The sequence below is a fragment of the Rhinolophus hipposideros genome (genome assembly GCF_964194185.1).
Source record: "Rhinolophus hipposideros genome assembly, chromosome: 5".
NCBI lineage: Eukaryota > Metazoa > Chordata > Mammalia > Chiroptera > Rhinolophidae > Rhinolophus > Rhinolophus hipposideros.
Window position 1 is genome coordinate 74,190,058 of NC_138051.1, and position 13,058 is coordinate 74,203,115.

Consider the following 13,058-nt stretch of genomic DNA (forward strand, 5'->3'; position numbering starts at 1 on the left):
CCTACATCTGCGCTTTCTGGGGGCACAGTGGGGGCTTTGCGGACCACCTCCACCATTGGGACCTTTGGGATTCCCTTCCTCTCTTGACCTCATAAAGCCCAAGCTCACCACCCAAGGTGACCAAATCGTCTTCCTAGTGGGCTGTCCTTGATTATTCTTTGTAGTAGATCTTTTTGCTTCTGAGCAAATCAGTGGATCTTGCACAGCCCAAAGCATAAGGATTGGGGCTATTTTCCTACATGAGGACACTAGAGAATCTTTTGTATGACGGCACCCATGAAACACAAACAGAACAACTGCGTGCTTTCTGGAGTGTGGTGATTTTGTTGTTGCTTACACTCATCATTTGCTTGTGACCTTTAAGGACTCAGCAGAATAAGCTGCTTAGTTGCCCATGTGGTCCAGGACTGAGCAACCAAAAGATCCATTCTCAAGCCCCACAGCTGGCTGGCCCAGAGATCCCTCTGGAATTATCCTGCAGATCTCCTGAAGCATTGGATCCTGGAGTTGGTCTCATAGCTAAGTCTCATCAATAACTTCGGGATCCTGACGATCCTGACAAGACGTGGGGGATCGAGGAACGGCCTAGCAGCAGACAGGGGAGAGCCAGGTACAGCTCCCACCCCAACTAGCTCTGTGATGTGGGTTGGCAGTGCATTCTCATCTCAGCCAGTTTCCATGCCTATAAACATAATAATGATACCTGCCACCAACTTTTCCTTAAAGGAGAACTAGAGAGTGAATTAATTAATGTTTATTGAGCACTTGGAGTTCTTTAGAGAAAGGCCTTTATAAATATAACGCATGATTAAAGGATAACAGTTTGCTAACCTTCAGAGGAAGTACTTAATTGGATCAGGGCTTCATACCTTGATGACTGAGGTTCATTCTTTATTCAGATATGCTCAGGGCTCCCATCACTCAACTCTGCTGTCCTCTCATGTTATCATGTGTTGTTGTTGTTGTTGTTGTTGTTGTTGTTGTTGTTGTCATTTGTATATAACGTAGTCCAGTCCAACAGATGTATCCCTCCTACCAAGGTTACCCACCGCCTCCTCCCCTCACACCAGCTTCTACACCCTCCACTGAACTGACCAAGACCACTTCATTGTCAAGCCCAATGGCTTTGTCCTGCTCTCATCCTCCCTGTCCTTTTTGGAGCGTGATACTGTTCATGACCCCTCCTCATCCTTGAAAGTCTTATTCTGTGGTTTCTTCAACACCAACAGGTCTAAACTGAAGTCACCATTGTCCCCAAACCAATTCCCTACACTGACTGTCCTATTTCTCTTCATTTTCATGGAGCCCAGTCTCCAGATATTCCCCTCCATTGCCACAGTGCAGGCTCTTACTCTCCCAATTGCTTGAACCTCGCAAAACCCTGGTCTGGTCCACGAAACCTCCAGACTCAAGGCAGGTGTGATGTGTGTATGTCCTTGAATTGCCACACAGATCTTTCTGCACCACCTTCACCTCTGGCCATCTTGTTCCCCACACCCACTGAGATCTCCTGCCCACTCCCTGTGGCTGTTCCCTCTTCATACACCACAGGACCTGCTTTCTTACTTATCTACCTTCCTGTCTGGTTCCCAAACCCAGCTTCCACACTTGCTCCCAGCAAACCAATGGAACTGACTGAAAAATCTAGCAAGAGAGGTCTTTTCTAAGGCACCATGACAGACTCATCCCCTGCCTACATCCCCCAACAGACACAGACACATAGACACACATATTCACTTGTATAGATAGACACACACAAGAAGCACACAAACATACAAAGAGACACAGCACACACAGACATACAGACTCATATACACAGATGAATGCACACTCATGTCAATATACACAAACACATAAATACTCATATATAGACACAGGCACAGACATACATACTCTCATAGACATACAAACACATACTGACACACACAAAGACATAAGCTCATACCCCCACACACACAATTTTGCTGCCTTCCAAGCATCCTGACAGGCTGAACTGCTCTCCCTCACCCCCTCTGAGTAGCAAGTTCTCCTTACTCCTGCCTTTCTCCATTCCCATCTGTATTAGTCAGAGAAACAAAACCAGAGTTACAGAATCAATGGAAGATTCACACATACGCACATATATGCACACACACATACACATACATACATGACTTTTAAGGAATTGGCTCATGCAATTGTAGAGGTTGGCAAGTCTGAAATCTATAGGGCAGGCCAGCATCCTGGAGACCCAAGGAAGTATTGATGCTGGAGCTCAAGTCCAAAGGAGGTGTGGAGTCAGAATTCCCTCTTCCTCAGGGGACTCCAGTCTTTTTCTCCAAAGGCCTTCAGCTGATTTGATGAGGCCCACCCACATTATGGAGGGTCATCTGCTCTACTCAAAGTATATTGATTTAAATGTTAATCACATCTAAGGGTGGATGGGTGGCTCAGTTGGTTAGAGCACGGGCTCTGGGCAATGGGGCTGCCGATTCGATTCCCACATGGGCCAGCGAGCTGCACCCTCCGCAACTAGAATGAAGTCAATGAGCTGCCACTCAGCTCCAGAGTGGCGAGATGGCTCAGTTGGTTGGAGCTCGGGCTCTCAACCACAAGGTTGCTGGTTCGATGCCTGCAAGGGATGATGGGCTGCGCCCCCTGCAACTAACAACGGCAACTGGACCTGGAGCTGAGCTGCGCCCTCCACAACTAAGACTGAAAGGACAACTTGACTTGGAAAAGTCCCGGAAGTAAAGTCCCAGAAGTACACACTGTTCCCCAATAAAGTCCTGTTCCTCTTCCCCAATAAAATCTTTATAAATAAATAAATAAATATTAATCACATCTAACAAGTATCTTCACAGCACACATTTCGACTGGTGTTTCACCCAATGTCTGGGTACCACAGCCTAGTCAAGTTGACACACAAAATTAACTGTCACATCATCCATCTGGAAAGCCAGAGTTCACATAAATCTCCTAAAATGTCACTCTCATCACAATGGTTCCCTGCTCCAAAACCTAACCACCTTCACCCCTGACTCAATAGTAGGAGCAAGGTAAATAGGCATTGCGTGAATAAATAATGGAATCTCCTTTCTGATGGGTGCCACTCAGCTCAATGCAGCAAACCATCGTGAGGGCCCAACAGTGAGCTTTGCTAGTTGCCAAGGATACAATTATCAAAAGCCATTCTGCGTGTTACTTGTCTTCCCCCTCTACCTTCTTGAGGCCCAGGGCTGTGCTGCAGAGGTCTCTAATGCCCCTACAGTACCTCATGGAGTACTTCATACAAAGCAGGCCCTCAATTACTTGTGGATTAATTAACTTGATACTTTTTACTGGTCCCTATGTCAAATTTACCTGAAATATAACAGATTTTAGGGCCTCGTTTATGAAATTATGAACCGTAGTGCCAAAGTCTGTTTCTACTTTTAAGGTACAGATGTTAAGAGCTATTTTCATACTCGGGAAGGGTGTAGGTACCCCGGAACATTGACAGTGGTCTCTAAGGGTGGGATTGCGGGTGGCTACTATTTGATTTTTTATACTTTTCTGTGTCTTCAAAGTCATCCCCCATGACCACGTGTTACTTTTATAACCATAAAAACAATACGTGTTTTTTCTTTCATCTTTTCATTTATGAGCATGAGGAGATTTGGGGTTCCACTCTGTTCTTTCCTGGGGCCCTCATCATACCTCTTGGCTTCCCTTTGGAAAGAAGGCATTCTGAGACATCCTTGTAAAAATCTGTGAGGTCATAAAAGGTAAAGTTGACTGCAAATGGTCATTCTGTTTTAATTACGCTCCAGTGTCAGGTAACATGGAACTTTTAATAAAAGTATTTGGGGAGTTAATGATTATGGCTGTTGTTAGACTGTTATTGGGAAGAAACAGAGAACCTGGGTACCCCGCATCTCGCTTCTGGCCACTCCTCCAGTCCACACGCCCTGCTGCTGCTCCTGGGCCCGTCCGCATGTTGTCAGGCGTTCGTGCCAGACGAACAACACCCAGCCACAGTGGAAGCGACTGTTCCTTGAACTTTGCTTCAGACCCTGCCTGCTGGAGTCTCCGGAGGGAAGTGTTCACCTCTAGCCCAAATGAAATGGAGCTTCAGAAAAACCACAGCAGAGGCCACAGCGGTCTCAGGCCCTGAACTTTGTATTTCTTAGACTGCCAGAATCACTGGCTGCTGAGTGCCATGAAATTCCCAAAAATGTGAAGGGGAAACCAAAGGGCTGGAGGAAAGCAGACATCTTGTGACTGGAGAGTGTGTCTCGAGAGTCGCTTTGTATGGTGCGGCCAGGTGTGCTGGGGAGCGACTGAGGCAGTCTGAGAAAGTGGGGTGAAGCAGATCAAGGAGGCCAGGCCCTCACCGAGGTTGAAATTCCAAGAAACTTACCCTGCACAAAGCCAAGTCTGTGAAATCCCCTTCACTCTGGAAAGGATCCTACACAAATTACTGGGCTCTCCAGTGTGATACTTGATAAGTGCAAATAGGCTGAAAATATTCTTGAGATTTTTCAGTTTTATGCAATTAGTGGTGGCCACCAGGGCCTGTCTCTCCGCCTACGGTGTCCCACCAGTGGTTGTACCCGTCAGGCAGGACCAGCATTTGCCCACTTTTGCCCTCCAGTAAATGTTTCATCATCTGTTCCTACAGAGGTAAACAGGGATCCAGCTCCATGTCCTCACGGGCATGCACCCCCTGCAGCCCTTCCTCAGCCCTGTCTAGGCAGACACAGCCTCCCAAAATGCCCCAGTGGCAGAGGGATGGCCCACAGCCAGGCTACCTTCCTTGCTTCCTTTTAGTCACCAAATGTCAGAGCTGGAAGAAATCTTAGTGCCCATCAGCCCCACCTCCTCCCTGAGGGGCTGATCTCTGCCTGCATCTTCACATGGGGTTCTCCCTGTGTCTGTGTCTCCTCTTCTTATAAGGACAGCAATCAGATTGGAGGAGTGACCCCTTTTCCAGAAAGGGTCACATTCTCAGATTTCAGGAAGGATGTGAATTTGCGGAGGGACACCAGTATCTAACCCAATATAGCCTTCTTGTCCCTGCCCGGCAAAGTTCTGTTTTATTCTCCACTGTCCCCCAACCTTACCATGCTTTCCTTTAGTTAGGCGTGAAGCCCTTCTGGAATGCTGCCTCATCTACCGCTACGCTAAGCAGTATTTGGGAGGCAGAGAGTAGGAAGCTGTCAGCCACCGTTTCCCTTCCATGGACATGGACACTCTGGGGCTCCCTGAACTCCAAGTCTGGACTGTAAATCAGTGTTCCCAGCCCACACCGTATATTAGAATCACCCGGAAGCTCTCGGAACACACGGAAACCTAACCACACTCCCAGGAATTCTGGATCAGAAGAGGGACCTGGCATAGTTATGTTTCAAAAACTTATCAGGTGATCCTAATGCTCCTGAGATGAGAACAACTGTGTCAGTTGCTGTGAGGACAGCTCTCTCCTTAGGAAAGGGATACAGCCCATCTACCAGAAATAGGGGTTTCTGCCGCTCACTGCCTGGTAGGCCCTGAATACTCATTAAAAGCTGTTCCTACCCAGTCCCAGGCTACAGAAGAGAGCAAACACATACCTGGGGGGGGAAGGGGGAGGAGACCTGACAGACAGCAGCAAACACAAAATGTTCTTGAAGTTTCCTATTTGACTTTTAAAGTGTGAATTTTGCATCCTCCTAATTTTTAAAAAAGAAAGACTGGGTTTTTTCCCCTCCAGAAATATCCAAATATAGAAATGAGGCTCCAGAAAGATGTTTCCATATTTAAACTGTGGCTTTGTATACTCCTTAACACACCATTAGGTTCCCCTGAGCTTCCTGACTTTGAAAAGCCCAGCCACAGAGAGTTAGAGGGGGCTGCAGCCGATGTGTTTAAACTTTGGAAGGAATCGCATCATGTAGGGGAGAACTTGTGCCCAGAGAGATAAAGTAACTCACCTGAGATCATCATCAACTGAGTGGGAACTGTATCTCAGGACCCACTTTTTTCACTATACTGATCGACCGAGGTCAACAGTTCCTTTGCTGGGTGACCTTGGATGGTCTCTTTACCTCTCTATGTCAGTTTTCCTGTCCATAAAATGCTGATGATATCTGTTCCACCTCAGAGGATCTGTGTGGAAGCACTTTAAAATTATATGTAAAGGCACGGTGCTATAATTGCGGCAATTACAGCCCAACATTTCAAGGTGAGCCATGGTGATTCCAGCGAGAGTGTACCGTCCAGGGTCATGCTGATCAGGCCATGTTTGAGGGAAGACCAGTGTGGTGTACCCTGCCCCTTTGAGCAGCTGAGAGATCTGAGTGACCTCGCCCGATGAGCCAGTGCCAGGGAAGGATGAGGCCTTGGGAGCTCTCGCCCAGCACTTCAGTTTGCTCTCCACTGCTCCAAGTTTTCATCTGCCCAGCCCCAGTTACAGGCTAAGAAAGCACTTCCCTGCAAACAACTTTCTTGTCCCAATCCTGAGAGTGTCTTTTCAAAAGGGTAAGGCATGGGAAAATGAGTGGCAAACAACAGCAGAGCCAACATCTTCTTTCTCCTTTAACGAGGCCACAGAGACCTTGCCCCACAACCCCTACCTTCCAGAGGAAGTGGGCAGCCAGCCTGCTCCAGACCCCTCCCTTCCTTGCTGTCCCAGGCTTAAGCGAGGCTCCGGCTCCTCAGCCTACGGACGCCCTTTTCTGTTTATACTGCGAGATGAGCTTCTGCTGAGCTTAAGTGCTGTTCTGGCCCCTTTGTTTGTTTTTAAGTCAAGTTACAACTTTGCTCCTGGATTTATTGCAAATTGCATTTATCTTCTTCTGCCCAGGGTTTCTGCACAAATCTTTTAGAGCTTCCATCCCCATCTGCAGACAAATAACCATGGGCACAGGGAGGAGACAAGAAGCACAAGGATGGATGGACGGACGCAGAGGAGACACACTAGGAAGGGCCAGAGGCTGTCTGTGTAGTGCGGGGAGAAAGAGCAGGGCTGGCGACGCGGGAGCAGCAGTAGAGATTGTCCGGGGAGGCAGGCCAGCTGCACTACCTGCTGCCCCTGTCTTGCGAAGACTTCTATAAGGAGAAAGAGCCAGGCTGAAAGGCACAGAAATCCCAGGCTTTAGCAGAGGGAATGAAGAAAGGAGGATTCTAATTTGGAGGGAAGGAGCCTATGCTGGTGCTGACAGGGGGTAGGTGGTATGAGGTCATTGGTCCCCAGGGGCCTAGAAAGAATACCATGTGGGGCTGAGAGTTGTGTGTGGGCATGTGCCCATGCAGGCCACCCTGGACATGGCTAGGCACCACCAGCACAGCATCTGAGAGTTCCCTCCCCTCTTTTTTCCTCCCCAAACACCACCATTTCCATAAACTCCTGATGAAGAGCAAACAACTCCAAGCTGGAGTTCACCGGGGAGAGAAAGAGAATCAAACTGAGCCAAACAAACTGAGAGCTGGGTGTCCAGCCATGCTGTTGGCTTGTTCTCCTAAGGCAGGAAGTGCCGATGGCCTGTCCTCCTTCCCTAGCAGAGTCCCTGGCTCAGGGACAATCACCCTCTTCAAAACGGGCCTCGCAGTTTGGGGGACAGGGGCTTGGTCAGGGGCTGGGAAAGCGGAACCGCTGGGATCTCAGCCCCTAAGGGCTTGACCTCAGAATGCAGTTTTAACCTTCCCTGGACCAGGAGAGCAGCTGCAGGGAGCTGGGGTGACTGCAGAGTGCCCCTGAGCAGGCTGCAGGATGGTGGGTCGGCCGCTGAAGGATTCACTTGCCATGCTCTCCTCTCCAGGTCGCAGTCCAAAGGCATGAAACTGAGGCCTCAGCTTGGCTGCCAGGACCTTGCTCAAGGAGCCTCAGTGTGGGGACAGAGCCAGGAGTGCTGTTTCCAGGCCCTCGGCCTCTCGTGGAAAGGTGCTGGCGCGGGTAGTAAATGGCCATCAACTGTGATCGGATGGCCATCAGCTGTGACTACTTGGCCGTCAGCTGTAACCAGTGAGCCATTGGCCACTAATGTAACTGCCGTGGCTAGCAAGCGCAGATTGCAGTTAGCAGGACAGATTGCAGCTAGCGGAAGGCAGGTTGCAGATCACGTGGCTCTTGTTTCCTGTGTCTCTAACCCAGTCGCCAGTGAGACTATAGTGGTATGAACCCCCTATCTATGGCTCCGTGGGTGTTCCTTTTTGCCCTCACCATGTCCTGCGTTCTTATGCGGGGAGCAGGAGCTGAGACCCCGCATGACACCCTGCATGACACTCAGGAACTGGGGGTGGAGTGAATGAACACAGGCAGACCCCTCTGCCTCTGGGAGCCATCCTGGCTTCCCACAGGTGCTGTTACTAATGAGTAGAAGAACATTCCACAGTAGTTTCCCTGGCCGGGCCCTGGTCTCCACCACTTATGGTGCTGTTGGGCCCTGGTTCCTCCCCAGTCACTCATCACCCTACCCAGGAGACCAGCCTGCCCCTCCATGCTGAGGCCCCTCCTGCAGGCCTCCATCTCTCCAGCCTCCACTCTGCTCTGTCTCAGTCACTCGCCTTCCCGGCCCCCTCAGACACCTCCAACTGCTCTCCTCCTCTCCCCTCTTCCTTTCTCCTACCCTCCTCTCTCACCCTCTTTTATGCCCTCACCCCACCCCATGGCCCTTTAAGAGCTTCCCGTTTGACCAAGCTCTTGTCTGCACCCTCAGGCCCCTCAGCCCCTGACTTTCCCAGGGCCCCCACAAGGGACCCCCCCAGGGTGCACAGCTTCCAGGCCCTGCAGGAAGCACAGCCATCACACTGGCTGCACAACTCGCCTGAGTCCCTCTCTCCTCTCAGGCCAACAAGGCAGCTGGACTGCTGACCCTGAGGCTTCCGTTCTCCACAGACCTCCAGATCCCCACTTCTACCTTCCATCTGCAGATTTCTCACCACCCACCAGACCGAGAAGTTCTAGGCCTTTCCATAGGGACTCCCTTGTGTCTCCTTTCCTACACCAAACAGGGCAGGCTGCTTAACATCACCCTTTTGGTTCCCTTCCTTCAGTCTGAGAGCAGTTGACATCCCTGCCTCCTTACTTACCTAACTTCCTTACCTGTGTCCAATATGGCATCATCGGCTCCTGTCTCTTCCATGCCATGTCATCCCCCATCCTCATTCCTGGATCAGAAGCTGCATGTTAACAGGATCCCCTGTGAGGATTGGAAGGGGAGGCAGAGCCTCTCACTGGCTGAAAGCCATGAGCAGTGCTAAGTCCCGTGTGGGTTTCTGAAATGGAGACAGACCACTATGATGAGCTCTGTATCCAAGGGCAGGTGGACCATGGGAGGGACCCAAAATCTGAGAGAAAAGGTCCAGGGGAGAGATAACAAGAGCGTCAGATAGAATTTAGATAACAACATTGTATGGGGAGAGATATAAAAATATAGTGCTAAAGAAGATTCTGCAGGCTTCCAGAAACTGATCAGACGTTCAAGGAAAAAGAGTAGGAGATGAAGACAATTTTGAAGGTTTTGAGCCTGGGCGATGGGGAGGGCGGATTTCGCTAACTGAAACAGGTAAGTTCAAGAAAAGAGATGGATTTAGAGAGGAGATGATCAGGTTACTTTTGTACAGAAAGACTTTGCGATGTCTCCAGGGAGTCTGTGTAGAGAGAGCCAACAGGCAGGTGGAAATACAGAAATTTTAGTAGCTAGAAATTTGGGGCTCATAGAAGTAATGGTTGAAGATGAGGTGTGAAGAGATGGAGGGGTTGTGCTGAGAGGAGAGGCTTGTAGGGCAGGGGAGCAGGTGAAGAGGATTTGGACGGAGCGGAAAATCAAAGCCTGGCAGAGAGTGACCAGGAGAGCCCAAAAAAGGAGTACGGATGGTGGAGGGGGCCATGGGGTTGACTTCTGAGCTACCATTGTCAGGAGGGCCTGTGAAAGTGGCCTAAAGCAGCAGCCAGTTGCCAGGGCCTGAGGAGAGGAAACAAAAGCAGCAGGTGTAAAGGAACTTATAAAGAAGTTTGTGGGGCTGGCCCAGTAGCCCAGATGGTTGGAGCGCTGTGCTCCTAACGCCAAGGTCATGGGTTCGATTCCCACATGGGCCAGTGAGCTGCACCCTCGACAGGTAAGATTGTGAACAACGGCTCTCTCTGGAGCTGGGCTGCCCTGAGCAACGGGAGGTCAGCGTGAGCTGCTGTGAGCTGCCATGGGCTACCGTGTGCTGCCAGGAGAGGCTGGTGGCCAGTGTAAGTGGCCAGTGGCCAGCATGAGTGGCCAGCAGCTGGCGTGAGCGGCCGGCAGCTGGCGAGAGCTGCCATGAGCCACCAACTAACGACCAGTGGCAGACTGCCTCAGCTGGGGGAGCACAAGGCTTATAATACCAGCATGGGCCAGGGAGCTGTGTCCTACACAACTAGACTGAGAAACAATGGCTTGAACCGGAGTGGGGGAGGAGGTAGAAGAAGGAGAGGAAGAGAAGAAGTTTGTGACAAAGGGAATGAGTTGAGAAAGATGTGAGGTGAGCTGGGAGAAAGCAGGGCCAAGGGAAACCATTTTAGGAAAGGACGGCATCATCACTCAGTAGATATTGACAGTGGACCTACCATGTGCTATGTACTTGTGCTCAGATCATAGTCACCTACTTTCTATTCCCAGAACCGGCCACCCTACATTCACCCAGTATGCTGGTTCTTCATTTGGTTCACTTGTTCTATCTGCCTCCTCTTCTTTGCTTCCGTATCCAAATGTCAGCACCTTATCCAACCACACTCAAGGCCTAGTTCATTGCCCACCTCCTCCAAGAAACCTGTAAGATTCTAAAGGTAGAACCAATATCTCCCCTTCCCCATTCTCCCTTAGAGCTGTGTTTGTTTTATATTACAGTTGCTTCTGAATGTATGTGTATGTGTCTCATCTCCTGGTTATGTAGTCCTGCAGGTCAAAGAACAGTTCTTAGTCACTTTTGTAGCCTACACAGACTTAGTAAGAGTTTGTTGCATTTGAATCAAGTCCTATTCCCTCATTTCACAGATAATAAAACTGTAGCCCAAGTGGCCCCAGGTCTTAAATGATAGTTGGCAACAGATTCGCATCCCAGCCCTAGTTTACTGGTTTCTGGTGCAGTGCTCCAGAAATAAGAAATTCCAGGCTCTGTTGCCCAATGCCTGATGATATGTGCCCTCTACAGATGTACCTATGGTCCTCAACTCTTATCTTCCTCCTACAAACTGGATGGACTAACATCAGAACAGAGAGATCTCAGACTAGCAGCCAGGGGTCTTCAGCCTATTTTCTAACGCTACTCCTAGGTCTACATTGAATATCCAATAGCGAGTATAATCCTGTTTTCTGAAGCTCCTGATTGCTTCCTTGCCATTTTCAGCAAAGGATGTTATCGTTTTTAGTCTCCAGTGAAAAATCTCTCTTTCCTCTTCTCTAAATCTTCCTCTCACCCCTCCCACCCTCAGTACTGTGATACATCTTTTCTTCAGCTAGGTCTTCTGCAAAGATGGGAAGAAGGGCTTCTCCGGTCCTCCTTACAACATTGCCTTGTTGTAGGAGGATCTCTGAAGCCTGGTAAGGCTTGGAGCTCCTGGGAGGAAATGTGTTATATAAAAATATTCTAATGAGTGTGTTTTGTAAAAATCAAATAGAACCACCTGTCTGTATGACTGTCCACATAGGATAGTCACACAGGAGGTTTCATAGGGGAAATGGAAAAAGCTAAGCTTTTTCACTTGGTGAAGCTTTTCATCATCTTTGTGCCTGGGCACCCACACCCAGAACGCACTCAGTCATCCACCACCAGGTTTGGCCCGGACATCACAGATCCCATTAGATCCACCTTCACTTTCAGGTCTCCTTGCTTCCAGTCTAGCTGTGGTCTTGCCTCAAATACAAGGAAAGATTCTCTCTTTCAGTAATAAGGAATGGTTCACTCAACTTAGCAAAAGCTGTGGAAGGATCATGTATGAGACTCAAATACTTGCAGTGAAATTCAAAGAACAGGCTAAATAAATACAATTGTCATGCCGACTTAGTAAGATGGCATAGATTGCCTCAATTGCTACTAGGAGCAGCAATGAACATTTTGAATCAGGTCCTATTCCCTCATTCCCACCCTGCATTCTATATAACTTGAAAGAGAAAAATCGTCTTTTCTCTGAAGGAGTTTGTGTTCTCCTTCACGGGTAAGCTGGAGCAGAATGACCTAGTAAAGGACACTCACAGTTCAATGCTTTTGCTTGCGTGGGAAGTCCAGCTGTCTCAATGGGGCCCCGGAGACAGACTGACCAGGGGAGAATTCCTGTGTTTGGGATTGGGCTTGAAAAGTCACCTGTTGGTAACACCCGACTTTGCAGAAGAGCAGAAAGAATATCCAGCTGTTGTTGGGGTGAGAAAGCCCCCCCCTGATTCTGACTGGGGCTGTTTTTGTGCTCTGAAGAAACCCCATCAAACACCCAGTCAGTCCCATGGGCCAGCTCTGGAATCAGATGACCCTTTGCCATCAAGAAATCCAAGTGGTAAAATGACCAATATTGTACGATTCTACTTATGTGAGGTGCTTAGAGTAGTAGAATTCATAGACAGGAAGTAAAATGGCAGTTGCCAGGGGCTCGTCAGGGAGAAAGAGAGTTAATGTTTAATGTATACGGAGTTTCAGTTTGGGACGATGAAAAAGTTCTGGAGACAGGTGTTGAACAATGGGAATATACTCAATATCACAGAATTATATACTTAAAATTGATTAATGTTAACTAGTATATTTTATGTTATGTGTATTTTACAACGAAAAAAGGGAAAAAGAAACACAATTGGGAACTCAGCCCTGATCATAGCACTGCTGAGAGAAAGCAGACAGGTGCCTTGATTCCCAGCCCTAAAGATGGGGGAGGCTTGCAGAAGTAAAAATGGATCCACAAACAGCATGGTCAAAGAGGTGAGCATACTGACCCAAGCCATTTAACCACTGGGTGTTCCCCATGACTAATTTGGGGGTCATTCTGCATAATGCACACCATGGAAGTTTCTTAGTGTTTAATTGCCAAAGAGCCTGCATAATATCCATGGAGGTCTGGACGAAAGGCCTTTTCCCCATTGACCTGTTCAAAAATGCACTTCAGT